The 21,783-nt window shown below is 43.6% G+C and overlaps 1 pseudogene; it reads right to left on the reverse strand.

Annotated features, from left to right (window-relative positions):
• Positions 1-223: 223 nt before the first annotated feature.
• The window catches only part of LOC113183087 (splicing factor 3B subunit 4 pseudogene), a 38,407-nt pseudogene continuing 16,847 nt past the window's right edge, over positions 224-21,783 (reverse strand).

A 21,783-nucleotide genomic window follows, 5' to 3' on the forward strand; every position in this document is an offset into this window, starting at 1 on the left:
TATTTTCTCTGGGCATCTGCAAAACACTTAGGACCAATGTAAAAAATTAAAAAATAATAAATAATTAGAAAAAGAAAAGAAAAACCTCCTTTAAAAACAATTGCATTGGCGGGGGACTGAGAGGGATTAATGCCCTAGCCCCAAGGAGCTATAGCAACTCTGATTGGTCCAAGGAATGGAAAGGATATCAGAAGGATATAACAGGAGGAAGAAGAATGAGAATTTACCAAGGGAAAGGGCCCCAAAGTGGGCCACAACAGGGAACTGGAGGTGGGGGCATCTGGATGGCGAGGGGGCCCCCATTGATAGCCATAGTGAGGGCCAGTGTATCCATGAGGTGGCATCAGTGGAGGAGGCCCACACACACCAAGAGGAGGCATAGGACCTGGGCGACCCATGGGAGATCCAAGTGGAGGTCCTGGCAGTGGGGGCATGCCCACTGGAGGAGGTTCAGGATGAGGCATTCCAGGTGGTGGTCAGGGTGGCGGTTGCCCCCCAGAGCGTGGAGGTCTAGCATGTGAGTATCCTAAGCCATGAGGGCCATGTAGGCCAGCTGCATATGGGACATTCCTGGATGGGGCATCCCACCTGGTGGGAACAGGTGAGGGTGAGAATGTCCATGACCAGGATGTCCAGCCCCTGTGGTTCCTGATGATGGAGGGCTATGTCCTCCAGCCCCAGGAGGCATAGGTGGTGGGGGCATGGCCGGAGGTGAGAGGGCTCCAGGAGGCGGCACTGGAGGTAGCAAGGAGGAGGCATGCCTGGTAGAGGAAGCCCAGACCCCAATGATGGCACCCCAGGATTGGGGGTGGAAGTGGAAGGGGTGCATCTGTGAATAGCTAATAAGGACGGTCAGTCTGGGAGAGTGGGTTCTGGGCTACTAGAAGTTGTTCAGCTGCTGAGACATGGCGGTCCCCCTTAGAGTTCTTCTTGAACAAGTAAGATATAGTGATAAGGCAGTTACAGAGGCACTGCTCATTCATGGCCTCAATGGCTGCATCTGAATCATCAAACGAAGCAAAATTAATAAAGGCTTAACCTTTGGAGTTGCCTGTATCAGGGTCCCACATAATTTTAGGTATTTGTAAGATGAGCCCAAAGGCGCTGAAAGTATTATAAAGCAGCTTCTCATCAATCTCTGGGTCCAGGTTCCCAGTGAAAATGTTGGCCCCTACATCCAGGTTTTTGTTGTGAGCAGATGCCCTGTTTACACATATTGGCTGTCCATAGAGTTTGATCAGGTTCATGATCTTAATGGCACAGTCAGCATCTTCCTCACTCAAGAATTCAACAAAGTGCTGACCAGTGGCTCTATATTTTGGCATGTGGGTGTTGACCACGGGCCCTGCCTGGAGAAAGAGTTCCCACAGAAGTGGTTCATGAACCTTCTCACCTAGGCCCCCCACGTACACTGTGGCATCCTGGTTCTGTTCGACCCGACAGCCATGGCGAAAGAGCTCCTGCCGTCTCTAAGCACCAGCTCTGCCCTCTTAAATTATAATTCTTAATCTTTCCTTGGAGTAATGAGGTTCATTATTCTCTTCAGAATGTTAATACTTTTATTGCTAATCATATCTGTTAAACGTTTTTTATTTATAGATGAAGTCATTAAAAAAATCTGGTATCACATGATTACATTTCTAGAACGACATAAATCCTTCTGCCCAATTGGGTTTTCTTTAACATTTGGCAATCGGAATTCTGTTGGTGGTTTTCTAGTCTGGAGGCCCCCGTGGTTTTTATAAAAGAATATTGTTTCTGATCCATGCTGAATTCCACTCAGAATTAACCCACATCCTAATAGGGGTAATTGATGGCCATGACATGTTTTACTCTTTTTAGCTCCACAAGCTTTTTGGAATGTGGAGGCTGCTATCCCTGTTGAATACTGTACCACTGCTCTTTGTCTTAACTGGAACTTTGGATGCCTGTCACCTTATTAATATAATTTGGCTTACCTTAATCACCCCCTGGCTTCATAAAATTTTGCAAGATTGTTCCCATTAGACTGACATTCCCAAATCAGGATGTTTGATATCAGTTTCATTCTTTTCCACATGACACGAAATATTAACGAAGGCCAATTCTTTAATTGGCTCCCCTCTTTCTAGTTCATCATCCAGAAAAAATGTTTCTTTTTAAAATACCTTTTACTTCCTGTCTTTTAGCAGGTCCCTGGACACAATGGGGGAAATGAGTAATCATTGATGAATGGGAAATACTGCAATAAACTTTACACAGATCTTCTTACAAGGTTTTGAAAATATCAATAATGCCCACTGATTCATTTTCTCATGAATGTTCCTTCTCAAACAATGTGGTATATAATATGGCATAATCTTATGAGAAATGTTCTTTAATTCCATCACCACACACAGATATATTTGCCTACTGGTTCAATAGTTAGATCTTTCAGTTTAGCATCAATCAAGCCACCTAATGTGATTGTAACTGTTTCAGTGCTATAGCATCAAAATTTCGGTTTTGTGTTATTTTTCCTGAAAGGAACACATAGAATACCTGGTCCAAGTTCTCCTTTTGATAGATGTGGAAATGGAGTCCCAGAATACTGATACGACTTTGTTAAAGCTGCCAAATGAGTATTTTTTCAGGTCAATGTTCTCCCTACCCTTCCAGCATTTTAACATGCCCATTTAAATTTTCCTGAGTTGGCATTTCCCCAATGTGTTCACCATGCAGTTGTCCAAAGGGATGGGTTTTTACTCAGTTATCTCCATTATCAGCTCGTTACATTGCTTCTTCCTGAATACTTTGGTAGGCTCTTGACCTGACTGAAAAAATGATTCAGATTTTATGCTTGGGCAGATGATTTGCAGATTGTTTTTATCTGCATCATTTTATGGTTATATATTATTGACAAGTGTTGTTTTTGTTTCTGTTTTTAGTATTAGGGTTTGAATCCAGGGGCACTTAACCACTGAGCCATATCCCCAGTCCTTTTTATATTGTATTTCAAGACAGAGTCTCATTAAGTTTCTTAGGACCTCACTAAATTGCTGAAACTGGCTTTGAACTTGCAATTCTCCTGCCTGTTTCAGTGCTGATCTGCTGGGATTATAGGCGTGCACACTGCACCCAGCTACTATTGACATTTATGTTTCCTACACAACATGGTAAACACCTTAAGACAGTGGTTATTCTCAATTAGTTTATCAGTCAGCTTTGCATTCCTACAATTATATACTTGAGTCAGCTAACTTATGGAGAAAAGTTTTATTTAGCTTACAGCTTTGGAAGTTCAAAGTCCAGAATCAGAGGCTCCATTGGTGAGGGTATGGAGGGTGACGCATCAGGGTGGAAGTGCATGTAGGAACAGTCACATTTTGAACAAGAGCAGAGAGAAAGAGGATGGGCATGGTCAGACTTTCACCAAGAACTCAAGTGGTTACATGATCTAAGGACTTCCCACTGGACTCCACTTCCCAAAGTTCCACCACTCCCCAAATACACCACCACAGGTGCCAAGACTTTAATCACAATGGATCCTTGCTGGATACTTAGACCAGACCTAAACCATAGCATTTGGTATCAATAGCATTTTCAAGTATTTCGGATACTTGAGTAAATGAATGATTGAAAGAATTACCAAGAACACACAGGTAAGCATATTGAAATCCACTGTATGTTTACTTAACTGCCCAGTAAACATATGTGCAGGTTATTCAAAGTGGTTCTGACAATCAGATTTCCAAATGTAAAAAAAAAAAAAAAGAAACTTGATCAATGCCTGGCATCATAATTAAAAATTAAGTAAAAATGGATTTTTTATAGATCTAAATGTAAAACACTAAAAAATACAACTTCTAGGGAAAAAACTTTTGTGGCCTTAAGTTAGAAGATTTGTAGATATAAAATCAAAAATTATAATTCATAAAAAAGATAAATTGAATGTTTTCAAAATGAAAACATCTGTTCTTCAAAAGATGCTTTTAAGAGAATAAAAAGACAAGCACAAAATGGGAGAAAATATTTGCAAAACACATATCTGATAAAGTCATTAGTTCCAGAACATATAAGGAACTCTCTGGATAATAATAATAAGACCAAAAACATGATTTTAAAAATTGGCAGATTTTAGCAGATCCTTCAGCAAGGAAGATATGCTTATGGGAAATAAGTATATTAAAACATGTCAACATCGTTAGTTATGAGGGAAATGCAAATGAAGTATATTTGAATAGCCATGAGCCTGGTGTACAAGTCTATTAGAATGGTGAAAAATAACAAAAGCTGGCAAAGATGTTCAGCATCTGCAACTCTCAAACATTCTGGGTGGAAATGCAAAATGGCACAGTTACTTTTGAAAGCCTTTTCACTGTTTTTTATAGAGTTAAATGTGTATTAACCATTGATCCAGCAATCCACCACCTAAGCATTAAAAAAAAAAACTATGATAATAACATGAAAAAAGGCATTTATAATAGCTTCATTCATAATTGCCAAAAACTAGGGGCTGGGGGCGTTACTCAGTGATAGAGCATATAACCATAATTGCCAAAAACTGAAAACAATATACTTCTAATGTACTTCAACCAGTAAATGAATAAATTGTTGTGGTATGTCTTGATTGTGGTCTTAGTTACATAACTATATGAATTCATGAAAAGTCATAGAACTGTATAGTAGGAAGGTGAATTTTACTCTACGTGAAATTATAGTCAATAAACTTGGCTTTAAAAATAGGCTTGTTGAATTTTGCCTTTTTTTCAGTTTCCCATATTTTGAAACAAATTATTTTACTTGGTAAAGATTAGGTTACTGGGCCTTAACAATAAAAAACTCCTGGGTATTATCATTAAAATAAGAACATCAGATCAGATGGGGGGGTACCCCTACATGCCCCCACTGACCACCTCTCTTCAGACTCAGGTGAGAACCTTCACTGTATTTCAGGATTACAGTTATTAAAATGACAGTTAAAATATTAATACCCAGGAGTTGTTTATGGTTAAGGCCCAGTAACCTATTCTTTACCAAGTAAAATAATTTGTTAAAAACATATATACTTTGATCCAGGTACAGTGGCACATGCCTGTAATCTAAGTGGCTCAGGAGACTGAGGCAGGATGACTGAGTTCAAAGTCAGCCTCAACAATTTAGTAAGGCCCTAAGCAACTCAGTGTGACCCTGTCTCTAAATAAAATACAAAAAGACCTGGGATGTGGCTCAGTGGTTAATCGCCCCTGGGTTCAATGCCTGGTACCAAAAAAAACAAAAAAACAAACAAAAATATATACACTTTGGGGATATCAGACCCTAAAACAATTTCACACCACATACCTTGCTTCCTTTACCAAAACAGCCCTGCTAAGCTACTGGTGGTGAGTGGCATAGTAAGCACACAGCTATTCCACACCTGTCTAGTAAGCTGTGTGAATACACGAAGAATTTATGTTAATATAGGGGTAAGGAAAGAATACAACTGACATTAAAAAATGTTTATGTCAAAGTGCCAGAATTATAGTTTTTAAATGATAAAATCTTTAAACAAACATGAAAGAAAATTACACAGTGAACTCACCAAAGACAGAAGATCACAGTTTCTGTTTTGGCGCTTTTGATTACTTTTTTATTAGTTCATTTTAGTTATATGTAATATTAGGATTCATTGACATAATTATACAAACATGGAATATAATTTTCTCTAATTCGGTCCCCAGTGCTTCCCCTTTCCCTCTCCTCCCCCTCCATCCCCTATTTCCTTTCCTCTACTCTACTGATCTTTCTGCTGTTTATTTATAGTATTTTTAAAAAATTTGTGCCTTGTGGATACACATAACAGTGAGATTCACTGTATTACATTCATAAATGTATGTAGAAAAGTCAGGTCAGATCCATTCCACCGTCTTCCTTTTCCCTGTTTCTCCTCCCTGCCCCCCTCCCTTCCTCTGCCTCACTGAGCTTTCTCCTATTTCCCTGAGATTCCTCCACCCATTTACGATCCATCCCCCACCAGCTAATTTTAAAAAGCATAATTGTCCTTACATATTTATAAAATAATACACACTGGTTATAGCAAATATTTGAAAATACTAAAAAGTACATGTGAATATCCACAAGTACAAATAACTAAACATTGTCACGTGAAGCACTTGTGGCACCGAGTTCCACTCTTATGTATACAAATGTTTTCCACATTCTTCGACAAACGTGGACCCAGCCTACTTTGTAACAGTCTCTTTTCCACTTAATGACATTTCATCATTCCAGACTCCTCTTCGTCTGCACCCTCTGAAATGGGCCTGACTGCTGAAGACTAATGGGACTGCTGCAGCCTGATTTGATAAGCAGCTTGCACGCCAAGCAGACTGTCTTTTTCCAGTGAAAGTTTTTTAGGCTAATGGAAGAAAAATGTATAAGTGAGATAAATGCCCCTCCGTGTTTTCTTGAGTGTCATCCAGCCTCCCCGAGGCTGGCTCATCTGCAAGGGGTAGGGGAGGGAAGAGGTTCTTTTCCCTAGGCAGTCCCTGGCTTACCTTGGCTATCATTAAAGAAACCCAGGAGCTGAAGGTGTTTGGGGCATGTGGAACCACCCAAGGAAATTCACTGTCACTAAATGTTCCAGGGCTGTTCTCTTCTAGATCCACAACTCACTTCAGGGGGCCCCACACCTGCCCTTTGGAAATCCTTACTTCCCATCTAGACAGTGTGGCTAGGCTTATGCCCCAGGAGAGTAACTGCTAAGGAGCTGGCTTGGGAAGGTGCATGGCCAGAGATTGAAGTTGTATGCAGGACACATTGGAGCTAAGAGGGCTTTGAAGACAGGGACCCTTTAGTAGCCACCAGAACAGTCCAGTTACAGAATTTCTGCAATGGAGAGGTAAGTGATAGGTAGGAAGGGCCTGGGAAATGCCTCCTTTCCAGTGATCAAGGATCAAAGCTTAGACACTATTAAAAATGTAATAGTTTCTATGAATGTAATAGTTCACAAAAGGAAATCCAGAAAATACATAAAAGTAAAAATAGAAAACTCACTCTTAATGCCACTACTCACATTTATGCATTGTAAACAGGTGTGGAGATTTCTGATCTTGCTATGTGTATAGAAAATTAGAAAATGCCATACATACCCCATTATAGCCTACCTTTTTGGGGGGAGGGGTGTACTAGGGATTGAACTCAGGGGCACTCAACCACTGAGCCACATCTCCAGTCCTATTTTGTATTTTATTTAGAGACAAGGTTTCACCAAATTGCTCATCCCTTTATCTTTGCTGAGGTTGGCTTTGAACTTGAGACCCTCCTGCCTCAGCCTTCCTAGCCACTGGGTTACAGGTATGTGCCATGGCACCTGGCTATAAACCTACTTTTATTTGCTTAATTTTAGGGAACACATCCTTTTCCATCTCTCACTGTAGTACCTTGCTGAGAATGGACAGAGTGGACACAGTTTGCCACCAGGTCTCCAACATCTCTCTTCTTCACCTCTCTGTCAGGGTCCTCTCCCCAGCACCACCCTCAGACAGCTGTCAGTTTATCTATGATAAAGTGCTATCCCTTCCAAGGCCACGTGCCTTTTGTAAGAAGTTCTGAAAATCAGATCGTCTTCACCAACCCCCATTTAGTCACTCATATCAAGGTGGGGAGAGATTTTGCACTTCTCACAAGGGTCTGCTCTGTCAACTCTCTGACTGGGATGGAATCTGAAGAGAATGGGGACACCCAGGCCTTTGGCGGATGTTGTAGAAATAGCTGAATTTCCCCCTGGAGACTGACAGGATGTTTCCAACTAATCCATCCACACATTAAGATTGGTTGACTATTGATAAACAGTTTTGAAGAGACTCACAACTTGGGGTAACAGTAACAATATGGGATTGGAGACACATAGCTATATATTAAAATTCTGGCTCTGGAAGTTTTTAGCTGTGTGACCCAGGGCAAGTGACCTAGTTTCCTTACCTCTAAAAGACATCACCTCCCTCATGGCTGCTGTAAAAATTAAAATAGGATAAGACTTGTAAGTATTTAGTCTGAGCAGAGACCTCAACAATAGGTAGATACTAATTATGAAACAACAAAAGCAACAGCACATGGCTTTTGAAAAGATTTGGCCAGCAGTGGAAATGTATAGATGCAAACCACATCAAGAAAATTTGATAGATGAACACCTCAACTATCATAGCGCAGTAAGATCGGATTGGTTATACTATATAGAATAATTTGCTTTGCAAAGTTTTGATCAGTCAACAAATATTTGCTGCCTTCTACATGCCAAGCCTAGGACTATATCTTAGATACACAAAGGTGAATAGCTCAGTCTCTGTTCTGAGGGGTCTTACATTTTAGTGAGGAAGATAAATAATTAGTTCATTATTTCAGATTTATGATCATAGATGTTGTTATGGTTTAGATGTGGTGTCCCCCGAAAGCTCACGTTGGACAGTGCAAGAAAGTTTGGAAGAGAAATGATTGGGTGACAGCCTTAGCCTAATCAGTGAGTTAATCCGTGAAGGAATGGGATTAACTAAAGTGGTAGGGTGTGGCTGGAGGAGGTGGGAATTGGGGTGCAGCTTTGGGTATATATTTGTATCTGGCAACAGGAGTGTCTCTCTCTGCCTTCATCGTGATGTGAGCTGCTTTCCTCTGCCACCCTTTCCTGCCATAATGTTCAGCCTCACCTCAAGCCCCAAGGAATGGAGCTGGCCTTCTATGGACTGAGACCTCTGAAACTGTGAGCCCTCAAATAAACTTTTCCTCCTCTATAATTATGCTGGTCAGGTCCTTTAGTCACAGCAGCAAAAGACACAGTCACATATATAACCCCACCCCTTGATGGCAGGTAGCTAAAGACACAGTCACATATATCACCCCACCCCTTGATGGCAGGTCCATACCATGAAGAAGGAAAAACAAGATATTCTGGTAGAAGATAAGTGGCATGGGGATGCTTTACCTACCACGGGACCCTCTGAGGAGATGACATTTGAGCTGTGACCTCAGTGATGAGGAAGCAGCCATGTGTAGGTGTGGGGACAGGACAAAACAAGCAAGAACTACAAGGACAAAGATGACAGGTGGAGGACTGAACTTGGCAGGGAGGGGAGAGGAAGCCGACAGTGACTAGAACACAGGGGGTTGTGGACAGAGAGTCAGGAAGGAGCCAGATGGTGAGAACAGGCCTGGCAAATGGTTTCCACCAAAGGCCAGAAAGTTACTAGCTCAGGCTCAGTGTCTGCTGCAGCTATGCAATGCTGACCTACTGCGCCGCCAAAGGAGCCATGGACAATCCGTACCTAAATGGATGTGGGGTGTTCAAGTGAGATTTTATTTACAAAAACAAGCAAGGGAGGAAACATATTGGCTAGAGTTTGTCCATCTTTGATTTAGAGTTTTTGAAGACCTAGATGAAGAAACTGGCCTTTATTCTCCATAAGGGCTTGAAGCAGAGGAGCGATAGGGTCTGACACCTCCAAAGGATTGCTCTCTTCTGTGGAGGATGGACTGGAGAGGCAAGTGGAAGCAGGGACCTGGGAAGAGGCGGCTGAGATGGTTCAGTAGAGGTGACAGTAGTGTTTGATGGGTGCAGCAGAAGGGCTGAGAGGTGAACCGATCCTCATTTTATATTGGATCAGAATCAACAAGATTAGGAATGAATTAGATGTGAAGATCAAAGATGAAAGAGAAATAGAATGATTTGAGGATTTTGGCTTTGACCACCCATAGCCAAAGCTACATGCAGTGACGGGGACACTAGGGCAGAGACGTATCAGGAAGGAGAAACAGCAATAGTTCAGTTTTGCCCCTGTTGAGTTTGAGATGCTCATCAGACATGCAGCTGGAGATGTGCATCAGGCAGTGATGTGTGTCCAGCTAGGACTCAGGGAGAGCTCCAGCTGGAGATGGAAATGTGGGAGTCATCGGTGTGTGGGATCAGACAGCCCCCAGATCTATCTAGGAAGAAGGAAATTAGTCAGGAGGACCAAGGTAAAAATGTAGGTCCCTTCAGAGGATGGAAGTCTGGTAGAGGCAGCAAGGACAGCAGAGGAAGCTGGGGACCTGGGGGGGCAAGGCGGGTGAATGTGAGGGTCAAGGAATCATACCTGTCTCAAGAAGGATGCCCTGGGCCACTGCGCTGGACTCTGCCGAGTGATCCAGGTAAGAGGAGGTTTCTAAGATTCACACCTGGAGTCCCATAACTCCTATTGTGCTGTCCAGGATATTGAAAATATGATCCAATTTACAAATATACAAAAATTCAATTTACTCATGACTTCTCGGTGACATAAATCAGCTCAACCAGTGTTGAGTTACTACCATGACTCACCTTTCTGCTTAGAAATCATTGGAACAAAGGCAATATTACAAAATGTCTTAAATAAAGCAGCCTACACTTTGTGGGGGCAGATCATAATTTCCTGTACTTCTAGGGTTATAAAGGTAATAAGCAAAAAAAGAGCCTGTTTTCCATCACCTCTGCCAATCAGAAACATAGAAGGGAAGGAGAATCAAATCCATCAGTAATTCCCAAGGGCCACACACAGGTGATCTATTTCAAGCAGTGGTTTTCATCTCTTCCACCACTGACATTCATCTTTAAATTACAGGCATTGAGAAGAAAGCCTAATTTGAGTTTCTCCACCCTTCTCCCTCTTCACTTTTAGGAACAGTTGATGATCATAAGAAATGAACTGGCCAGTGTGCATATACAAATATGAATCAACAAATCCCGTCACCATGTTCAACTATATGCACCAATAATAACTGTGGAAAACTAAATAAATCATATGTATTGAATTAAATATATACTTATACATATTGGATTGGATTAATATTATATATTATATTAATAATTATATATTAATTGAATTGAATTAAATATATATATATTATAGCCTGGCATGGTGTTGCACACCTGGAATCCCAGCAGCTTGGGAGGCTGAGACAGGAGGATTGTGAGTTCAAAGCCAGCCTCAGGAAATGCAAGGCATTAAGCAACTCAGTGAGACTCTGTTTCTAAATAAAATACAAAATAGGACTGGGGATGTGGCTCAGTGGTTGAGTGCCCCTGAGTTCAATCCCCAGTACCCACCCCCCCCAAAAAAAAAAAAAAACAAATAAATGAACTGGCCAAAGAACCAGGGAAAGGAAGAATGATCAGAAGGCTTCTAGATGGCCATCCGTCTTTGTTGTCCATCTTGTTCTCTGTTTTCTGAAGCAGCAGTGGGCACCTCAGCTACTATTGCTGGTGGAGATAGCCCCCTCCAGGCATGTCAGTGGCCCTATCCACATTTTCCAACTTGCATTCAAAGGATGGTTCTCTTGGACCTGTTGGGTCACTCAACTGCCTCTTTAATGGTTCCCTTTCTCATTTCAATCCCCTCCTTCCCCTGACTGCGTTTCTTATTCCAGCTCCAAGAAAAGTGGTAAGGCCTCTGGAGGCTGAAGGGGAGCAGAGTACCTGCTCTGTGAAAAGAATTCTGAAGCCTTCCCCAGCTTTGGCCTGAAAGCCTGAGCCCAGCAAGGCCCCCCAGGGATCAATGAACTAAAAATAGCCAGAGGCTTGTAAATGAACTGGAACGGTTTCTGCTGCCTTCTTAGTCCTTCACAGAGCGCTGGGGGGGGGGGGGGCAGGGGAAGTGCACAACTCCAGCGCCTTTTATTTTTCTAGCCAGGCCTGTTGGAGCCAAGAGCCCTACCCCTGCTGCTTGGTGGATTAACGATGGCATTTCCACCCTCTCGCTTCCCAGTCTCCCTCCCATGAAGGTACAACTTGTCCTGTTCTGGGACACCACTTGGCAGTCCTCCTGGAGGAAGTGGATTTTCTGTTGCATTTCAAAAGAAATGGAATATCACACCAATGTGCTCTAAATGGAGCGCTCTCTCACTGCCAGAAGTCCCGGTCCCCCAGCTCTGGTTCTTCTCCCTGAGGACACTCCCTGCTGAGCATGGTGACAGTATCCACCCACCTCTCTGCTGATATTTTCTGAAAGCCTGTTAGGTGCTATATAGTATGCAAAATATTTCTGAGTACTATGCTAGATGCTCAGAATTCATACATGAATAAATGTGGTTTATTTATAATTTACCGTTTTCTCTGAGAGGCAAGGAGAAGGGGAAGGGTGTTCACAGGGTCTGTCAATATGGCCCAAGAATTGGCAAGTTCAAGAGCACAGTGAGGAGGCGGCGGCCAAGATCATCTCCAGGGTCTGGGGATGAGGAAGGGGTTTTCCTCAAGGTCCAAAGCCCCTAGCTATGGACTTGGTTACCTTTGTCTTATGCCATATTTTGGCACCCGTAGCCCTCCACACATGGTTATAGAGTATAATGATTAAAGTTGTGGGGTTTTGGAATCTGACAGGACTTACACGCTTGCAGGGGACCTAACTTCTCTAGGCCTAAGTTTCCTCATCTGTAAAAAAGGGGTCATGATTAAACCTTCCTCAAAGGGTGGTTGTAAGGATTGAGTGAGACCATGTGTCTAAATCAGTCATTCTCCTGCATGGCATAGAATAAACAACAAATGGTATTATTTTAAAATGTGGTGCATTAATAGAAATTTTGAGTTACAGTAATGTAAACAGATCTGAAGATGACTGTCATTAAGAGGAGACTTTGCTACTCACAGTTCTCAAGAAGAGAGGCATGTTGCGCCATGAGTGCAGGACATGAGGAAGCTTAAGGTCAATCAGGATAGAGGAGGAGAAGGAGACAAGAACCTTTATTGTGGTTTCTACAAGAAGCACCAAGTGAGGCAAGGAAGGAAATCTTGTTAGCTAGTGTGAATAATTTCAGCGGGCTCTGGGATAAAGGGACTGTCTCTAATCATCTAATACCTCGCCTCAGATGATCAGGACAGGTGGATAGTGTCTGAGTGTGAGAATGCTGTGAAGGAGGAGTTTGGACGTGGAGAATCTGAGTTGGTTGGCTTGCATTTGCAAGGGATAATCTCAGACAAATCATTTTCTGTCTCTAGGAATTGACTGAACTTCAGAGGGCAGACAGACCCTCAGAATATACTAATGTGTTAATCCTCTTTTCTTTGCTATGACCAAAATACATGACAAGAACAATTTAGAGAAGGGAAAGTTTACTTGGGATCATAATTTCAAAAGGCTGAGTCCACTGTTGGCCAACTCCACTGCTCTGGGTCTGAGACAGGAATCATGGCTGAAGGGCACAGTGAAGGAAAGGTTCAGCTCATGGCATTTGGGAAGAGGAGTGGGCAACAGAGGGGTCAGTGATAAAATATAGTCCAAGGACATGCCCCCAGTTACTCACATCCTCTGGCCTCACCCCACCATCTGATTAGATCAGCTCATTCATTATCAATGGATTAAACACCAAATGGATTAATCCACCTATGAGATTGTATCAGTCATAATCTAATCATCCCTGCATTATCTAACATGTGAGTACATCCAGAAAGCCTCTTCAAATTTCTCCCCAAAATTTGAAGTAATAGTCTATGGGGAAAGGCCAAATAGGTGCCCCACAGACTGTTCCCTCTTTTACCTGTACATTCACCTAAACAGTATTTCTCAGCCTTGCTTGGTGTTAGGTTGGTAATGTAACTAGATAATGGAATATTAGGTTAGTGGAAGTGGTAGGGGCCACCCTCAGACTTGGCTTGTGAAAACCTCCCTTCTGTACTCTTTTCACACTCACAGGATGGATGCCTCATTTCCAGAGCAACCTCAGGGGCACATGTTGGAGATGGCAGAGGGTCTGGCTCACAGATGATCACACAGAACAGATTCCTCCCAATCCCACTGCCTCCAGCCCCATACTGAACTGTTATGTGAGAGAAATAAACTTCTATTATGCCAAACTGTTGCACTGATCTATTTGTTTCTTACTGGAGCCGATGTTACCTTAACAGATATGCCTTCCTTTGAGGATTTCCTTCATCCAAATACTTCATAATGGTTGATTTACATATTCATCAACTCCATAAGATATTCTCAAATCCCCAACACACACATGAGAGTGAACTGAATTAAGTTCCATTGAATCCCAAAGGCAATTTTGAAGGGAAAAAAAATTACAAAAGGCAGCATGCAGGATACATACCCAAAGAGGGAAAGATAGTAGAGTTTATAGGAGAATCAACTTTGCACTCTATTAACACTTAAACTACAGTGGCTTCATGGCTTTCGTCAAACATAATCTAGAAGCTTACTTCCATACCCACCACTCAGCTGCTCTGGGGGCTTCAAAATCTAGGATGCATAAAAATTACCTGAGGACCTTATTCTATGACATATGTCTGAGGTCCGCTTCCCCCAGGTTCTAACTGAGCAAGTTGGTGCAGGGTCCAGACAAGCACATCTCTAATAAACCTTCCCCCAGGTTCTCAAGGAAAGTTACTCATACCCAGATGAGACATTTGGACAAATGCTTCTCTAATGCCACCTCTGAGCCCCAGTTCTCTATAGGCTACCAACAAGCTTGGAGTGGCCATCAGAGCCCACAGGTAGAATTCATGGGGCCCAGTAACTTTACCAGTTTGATTCTTGGCAACTATTTTATAAAAGATATGGTGTTTTATGCACTGGTCTGAAATTTAATTGCCAAGTATTTAGTAAATGTTTGGGAAAATGAATTCCAGTTTAATTAATTACAAGCTATCTTTGGAAATAAAAACCATTCTTAAGCAGAATCTGTCTTCATAGGTGAAGAAGGTACATCTAATGTTAGACAAATAAAAGTATTCTCTGAGTAAACACTAAAGTTAGCTCATGGTAGATCTGGTGGGCGCTAGGAATATCCACCTTCAACAGACAACCCAGGGCTCTGGTCTGGCTGATTGGGTTGATACGCAACTTCCTCATCTTGTCCCATCTTCTCAATTCTTAACAAATCTGCCTTCCTTTTTTTTTTTTTTTTCATTATTTACTTAATATTTCTCTTTAAACTGACACCTGCACACTTATAGGGGTTTTTGGGGGGTTTTTTGTTTGTTTGTTTGTTTGTTTATACTGAAAAAGAAACTCTTGTGTAAGGAGAAAATATGTATTTGAAAATTAGGAAGGATCCTGGACCCAGAAACAAAGTGATGCTCCAGAGTGAGAGGTCGGGATCATGCAGACCAGGAGCTGCAAGCACCTACAGCAGGCGGAGGAGGCAGAGAACAGGCCATGGGGGTGGGCAGCCCAGACAGGAAGAGAGAACTCCTGCAGGGGAGAGAAAGTTGGCTGGGGACACATGGAGGAAGACAGAGGGAGGTCAGAGAGGCCACATGTGGGAAAGGAACTCTGGAGACTGGGAGAGGGAGGTGCTACAGGAGTAGGGACGGGAACTGGGGGAGAGCTGCCAGGCATCCAAGGCCAGAGTCGACTCAGTCTGGGAGCTGAGGTTCCTGCAGGCTCAGGATATAGGGGGGAGCCATGGATGGAGTTCCAGGGAAAGCTGAGGCCCAGTATGAGATGTTGGGGGAAGGTGTTAATGATATAGAGGTTGGGATGGAGGAGTTCAGAGAAAAAAGAGCTAAGAGACCACAGCAGGGCATGTGGGCATGAGGAAGTGCTGGGGGCAGGTACAGAGTGTGCACCCCATGGTGCTAGGCTGCAGGGGTTGTCATGGGCCCAAACTGGAGCAAGGTGATTTGGCCAGCAGCCAGAGAGATGGTGGGTTTTCATCTGCATTTCCTCCTCAGGAAGAGACTATGTTAATTTGTTCTCTAAACAACTTTCAGGTCACCAGAAGGAGGGCTGCTTGGTGTGAGAGGGCAAATGGGCATATGCCAGCCCTGCCCATTCCGAGCTCCACTGATGGGGTGGACTTGCTCTGTCTGGAAGGAGATCCACTAGGGCAAGAATGGGTAATTTCCTATTGCCCCCGTGTGCCAGAGCAGTTCCTAGCCTACAGGAGCTCAAAAACATTTGTTGAATGAGTGAGTGCCCGTGTAGGTGGCAGGTGGCATTTACATATGTGGTGAAGGTGGCTGAGTCAGACTCAGCCCCGTGTTGTTCATATGTGGTGAAGGTGGCTGAGTCAGACTCAGCCCCGTGTTGTTCACCTTTGGATTCTGACAAGGAGCAGCTGCTAGGCCATCGAGCTCACAAGAACCCTTGATCCACCTGCCTGAGGGAGGGAAAATTTCCTGATGCCAGACCCAGCCTGCACTCTGCTCGGACAGTCCATGGTTCCTTGACCAATGCACAGCTCTCTTCTAACCCAAATTATCAATTTTGGACACAAATTCATTCTCAGTATTTTGGAAAAAAACAACCTTCTGAGTCTGCCAGATGGATACCAGGCTCTGGATCCTGAACTTTATAAAAGTATCAGCAATAAAAAAGATAAAATTGCTGACCCTTATACCAGGCATTCTACCTTAACATACATTATCTGAGTTGGTCCTGACCACCCCATGAGGAGCATCCAGCAATGACCCTGTCGGAGGAGTGAGATTTTTGCCTAAATATGAATGTACTAGCAAGTGGTGACAGCAATTAATTGCAGGCAGGGAGACACAGCATTCAGGAGTCAACCATGCTTCTTTTCACTGTCTGTTTTGAATTCCACCAGGGTCACCCCCTTTGCAGTGCCCCCGCCTCCACCTTAAAACTTTTGCAAGGTAGTCTAAGAGCACTGGACCAGGAGACAGGGACTTGGATTTGACTTTTCTAAAATTTGCTGTCTATATAGCTTTGAGAAACTAGGCACTCAAGTTTCTTTGAGTGGAGGAGGCAGAGAACATGCCATGGGGGTGGGCAGACCAGACAAGAAGAGAGATGAGATCTGCTTAATGCATGTAATCCCTTTCCAGTTAAATCTAGTAGGTAGCATAGATGGTCACTCAGCAAGATACACAATGCTGTGTTGAAGGGATGGTAATCATACAGATGATTAGAGCAGGTGGATGGGGACCCAGATCCAAGCTGTTACTGTGATTGTTTTGGTTCTAAGGGAACAGCATTGGCTTTTTACCCTTGCTCTGAGCCCTGACTTGGGATTCACCTTTCAAAGGAGTCTCCAGGGTAGTGGTTCTATCTCAGTGTGAAATCCAGGAGGTCAGGACAGCAGAGGACCAGAGATGGAGGAAAGGAGGGAGGAGATGTCCATGCTCCTTCAGATAAGGATAGAGAAATTGGGGACCTCTCCCTCACCTGACCCTATCTTCAGGTAAAAGCCAATCGCGTGTGTAAGTGCTGTCTGTTAGTGGTGGTGGGACATCCTGACTCTGACCTGCTAAGGTTGCTGGCTGAGTAGGACAGTCTGGAATCTGCTTCCCAAAGTCTTCAAACTGTCCTTCAGTTTCCTGAAATGCTGGGCTCAGGGCCGAGTCTCAGAGCCTGATAGCTTCTCCCGAGTTGGAGACCAGTCTACCCTCTTAATACCCTGGATGCCGTTCCAGCCTCTGGTCTCCTCCCACACACATGCCCACAGGCCCAGGGGAGTCTGAGTGGTTCCCTGAAACACCCAGGCCTGAGGGAGGAAGCCTTCATCTGGGAGTGGGCACGGCCATTCCCCAGATGGACACCTCATCTGTTTGGACAGAAACTTCAGGCTTCTTAGAAGCTTATCTTCAGCTCTTGACCTCTCTGACTGTTTTCTTTTTCCACTTAAAGGGAAAAAAAAAATCTATTGGCCAGGCTATTTTAGGTGAACTCACTGAAAAGACAAAAAAAAAATAAAAATTAAAAAATAAAAAGAAGATCAACGTGAGGACGTCACAGCTATTTTTAGCTGGATCTCCTCTCCCTCCAGGACTCAGTCTCTATTTGGGAACCTTGTGTCTTGGTGGGCAGCCAAGCTTGTGCTTTTTCACAGAGTAATCCCCTGGCAGAGGGCAAAGGCTTCTGGTCCTTCTCACTGTTTTATGGAGAGCCTTAGTCCCTGACAGTTGTGGCTTCAAGCTCCCAGTCTCCCACAGCTCAGCGACTTTTCTAGGGTGCAGACCACTGAGCAATTAGGACCCCCGGCTCTGCCCCTCCAGGCTGCAGACACTTGCGGGCAGAGCAACTTTCAACAAATGAATGAATTTGCATTCCGGGTCACATATTGTTATGGAAAATCACCCATTATAGGTGATTATAGGCTGGCCTGAGGATCCTGGTTAACTGGAGGCCTGGTGCCTAAATCCAGACCCAGAAATTCATGTGCACTTTTAACTCACATAAAAGAAGTTACCTCGCTTTTGAGATGGATCACCCTGAGAATTGGGGGAAAGAACAGACAGAAATAAATGGAATTGAAATCTACCTGGGACCAAACCTCAGGGAGCTGAGAGGCTGGTCAGCATGGGCAGGGGTGAGATTCCATGTGACAGGCGATCGGTCATAGCACAAGGTCTCAACAAAATGGACACGGGGTATGGGACACAGATCTGGTAATCTCACTCAGAGAAAGGGCCACTAAGAACGGCAAAGTCTTGGATCCCAATTTCTAGTTTGAAGCTGAAGGAGTGAGAGATTGCTGGGAATCCGATCTCTCTCAGCAGGTTGAAGGGGCAACAGATGGATTTCATCCTCAGTAAGGCTGAATGGTCATCCACAGAGGGTCGTATTCTGGGGGGACACATGGATGATGTATTTATTTCTTCCAAAGTGGAAATGGCTTTTTTCTCTGAGCATAAATATAATTTATGTGCATTATGAATAATAATAATAATAAAAAATCATCCCAACACCACCACCCAGAGATCACCATAGTGACCATTTCCGGGAATAACTTTCAGGCATGGGCTCAGATACATATGTACACAAACACACTGAAGCTCACAGAATTCTTGAGGCATGGTGGAATTTTGACTGTGGGAGTCCTAGTTATTTGCTTTTTTTGTTTGTTTGTTTTTGCTTTGAGGGTTTTTAATTAATTTATTTATTTTTGGTACCAGGGTTTGAAACTCATGGGCACTTCAACCACTGAGCCATGTCCCCAGCCCTGTTTTGGATTTTATTTAGAAACCGGGTCTCACTGAATTATCTAGCACATCATAGTTATTGAGCCTGGCTTTGAACTCGAGATCTCCTGCCTCAGCCTCCCGAGCTGCTGGGATTATTTGTTTTTGACTCAATGAGAGAAGAAGAGAGGCCTAGGTTTCCAGGGAGTGGCAGGGGAATGAGTTACTTCCTCCCATCCTTCCTTTCTTTTCTTCTTCTTCTTCTTCTTCTTCTTCTTCTTCTTCTTCTTCTTCTTCTTCTTCTCCTTCTCCTTCTCCTTCTCCTTCTCCTTCTTCTCTCCCCCTTCGTCCTCTTTCTAGTACTTGCAATTGATCTCCCACTGAGTTGCATCCACAGCCCTTTTTATTTTTTATTTTGACATGGAGTCTCACTAAGTGGCGAGGCTGGCCTTGAACTTGCCATCTTCCCATCTCAGCCTCCTAAGTCTCTGGAATTCCAAGTGTGTGCCACTGTGTCCAGCACTAGTTTCTTTTTCTTGACATCATCTACCATACTGCCAGTCTAGGCTCACTTGTCTGTCTGGAGGGAGCTGCCTTCCTCTGGAGATGCACTGACCCAGCTGGGCCTCTCCCCGTCCTGTCTCTGGTGAACCCTGCTCTAGAGCTGGGCACAGAGGACTTTTGTTAACTTTTCCCAGAGCAGCTAGGAGACCCTTTCTCACTCAGAGACTGCAACCCCAGGTGGATGCCACCCTGGAGGGGGTCAAGGGCTTCAGAAATGAAAGATCTGGATCCAAGGAATGGCCATGATTTAAAGGGCTTATTTGACTGCTGACTCTAGTAGTCCTAGTAAGATTTGGGCTGGGGTTGTAGCTCAGTGGTAGAGCACTTGCCTCGCCAGTGTAAGGCCCTGGGTTCAATCCTCAGCACCACATAAAAATAAATAAATAAAAATAAAGTTATTATGTCCATCTACAACTAAAAAAAAGGAAAAAAAGAGGGGAAGATTCTCTGAAAATGAACTCTGCTTTCTCAAGACCTGCTGCTTGCTTCTCTGAGTCATCCTCTGACCCTGGGGCCATCCAGTAATGGTGATAGTTAACACTTGTTGACTACCAACTTCACCTAAAGTATGTCATTTAGTGTCATCCTCATTTCACAGCTAAGAAACAGGCCCAGAGAGGTTCAGTGGCTTGCCCAAAGTCACACAGAAGGGGAAGATATGGCCCCAGGTCCATGTCTACTTGAGTCCAGTGCTTCATCACTATGTTATGGTAGCTGCCTCAGCGGTGTCAGGTAGTACAGTTTCTGATGGTTAATTTATGCCAACTTGAATAGGCCATGGGATGCCCAGATTAATCATTCTGAGTGTGTCTACGGGGGTGTTTCTGGATGAGATTAGCATTCGAATCAGTGGCCTCAATGAATTGCCCTTCTCACTGTGGCCCAGCCTCACCCCAGCTATTGAGGCCTGGGTGGAACAGAAAGGCAGAGGAAGGCAGAGTCCGCCCCTTTTTGCTTTCTGTCTCCAACTGGGACATTGGTCTCCTGTCCTTGGGCTGGATTTGCGCCAGTTCTCTGGCCTACAGTTGGGCTGGAGCTGTGCCACTGGCTCTCCCGGGTCTTCCGCTCGCTGACTACAAATCTGAAGCTCCAACTGGTTTAACTTTGTCAGGGGGCGTTTCTTCAGTTTGGCTCCGAGTCTTTTTGAGACCACCTTGGCCTGATAAGACGTCCCAGGCTGCTTTGGCATATCTCCTTCTGCAGACCTGTAACCTGTCATTTCTCAGAGGGGCCTTGGTTCCTTTGCATGATAAGTACTTTAGGGACCACAATCTGGGCATTAGAGATGCGACCCACATGACTTCTGACTTCACCTACAGAAACTCATTTGGTGCTCACGGCTCCTCTGTTATTTCAGGCAGATTTTCCACCGCTTTGACCCGACAAGAACAATTTTCAGGAGGAGATGTTTATTTGGGGCTCACGGTTTCAGAGGTCTCAGTCCATAGAGAGTTGACTCCATTCCTCTAGGCCTGAGGTGAGGCAGCACGTCAGGGTGGAAGTGGGTAGCAGAAGAGACAGAGGGAGAGAGAGAGAGAGAAAGAGAGAGAGAGAGAGAGAGAGAGAGAGAGAGAGAGAGAGAGAGAGAGAGAAACTTCCTCAACAAGGGCACGCCCCCAATGACCCACCTCCTCCATCCATACCCTGCCTGCCTACAGTTAACACCCACTTAATCCCTATTAGAAGATTAGTGTCCTGATTAGGTTGAGGTTTTCAAATTTCAATCACTTTACCTGGAAATTTCTTGGATTGTTTCACACATGAACTTTTGGGGCACACCTCATATCTAAACCATAACACCATGAACTTGTGTTATTCTCATTTGACAGCCAAGAAACTTAGGCCCAGAGAGAAGGAGCATCTTGCCCAAAGCCACACAGCAGGGAGAAAGGTGACCTCAAGTCCATGTCTCCTTGACAGGCAGGCTGCTAGTTGGTGGTTGTTTCTAGTTCTTTTGAATGGACTAAGGAAATGTGGACTTTTACTGTGACTAAATGCAGAATGAATTCATACTGATAATTTAATTTAATTTTAAGACTACCACTATATTGTGGGACCATCTGATATTGTCATTTCTTTAAGTCACAAATACTTAAATATGGGGAGTTTTGATTGGTTCCGTCTGATATATTCATACCCCCCCTTTTTTAAAAAATAAATGGCAATATGTGACACCTACTTTTATCCTCCCTTTTTTTAATGTAAAATAATAACCTTTGTTTACTTTCTAGGCATCCTAGACAAAGTTCTAGTATTCCTAGAAATCAGTTAAAAAAATCAATAGAAAATCAAAGGTTATCATCTTAGCCAATTTGGACAACTATAACAAAGTATCACAGACTGGGAAGCTTATCAACAACAGAATTTACTTAAATTTATTCCTCACAGTTCTAGAAGCTACAAAGTCA

This window comes from Urocitellus parryii, chromosome 2 (genome assembly GCF_045843805.1).
Source record: "Urocitellus parryii isolate mUroPar1 chromosome 2, mUroPar1.hap1, whole genome shotgun sequence".
NCBI classification, from domain to species: domain Eukaryota; kingdom Metazoa; phylum Chordata; class Mammalia; order Rodentia; family Sciuridae; genus Urocitellus; species Urocitellus parryii.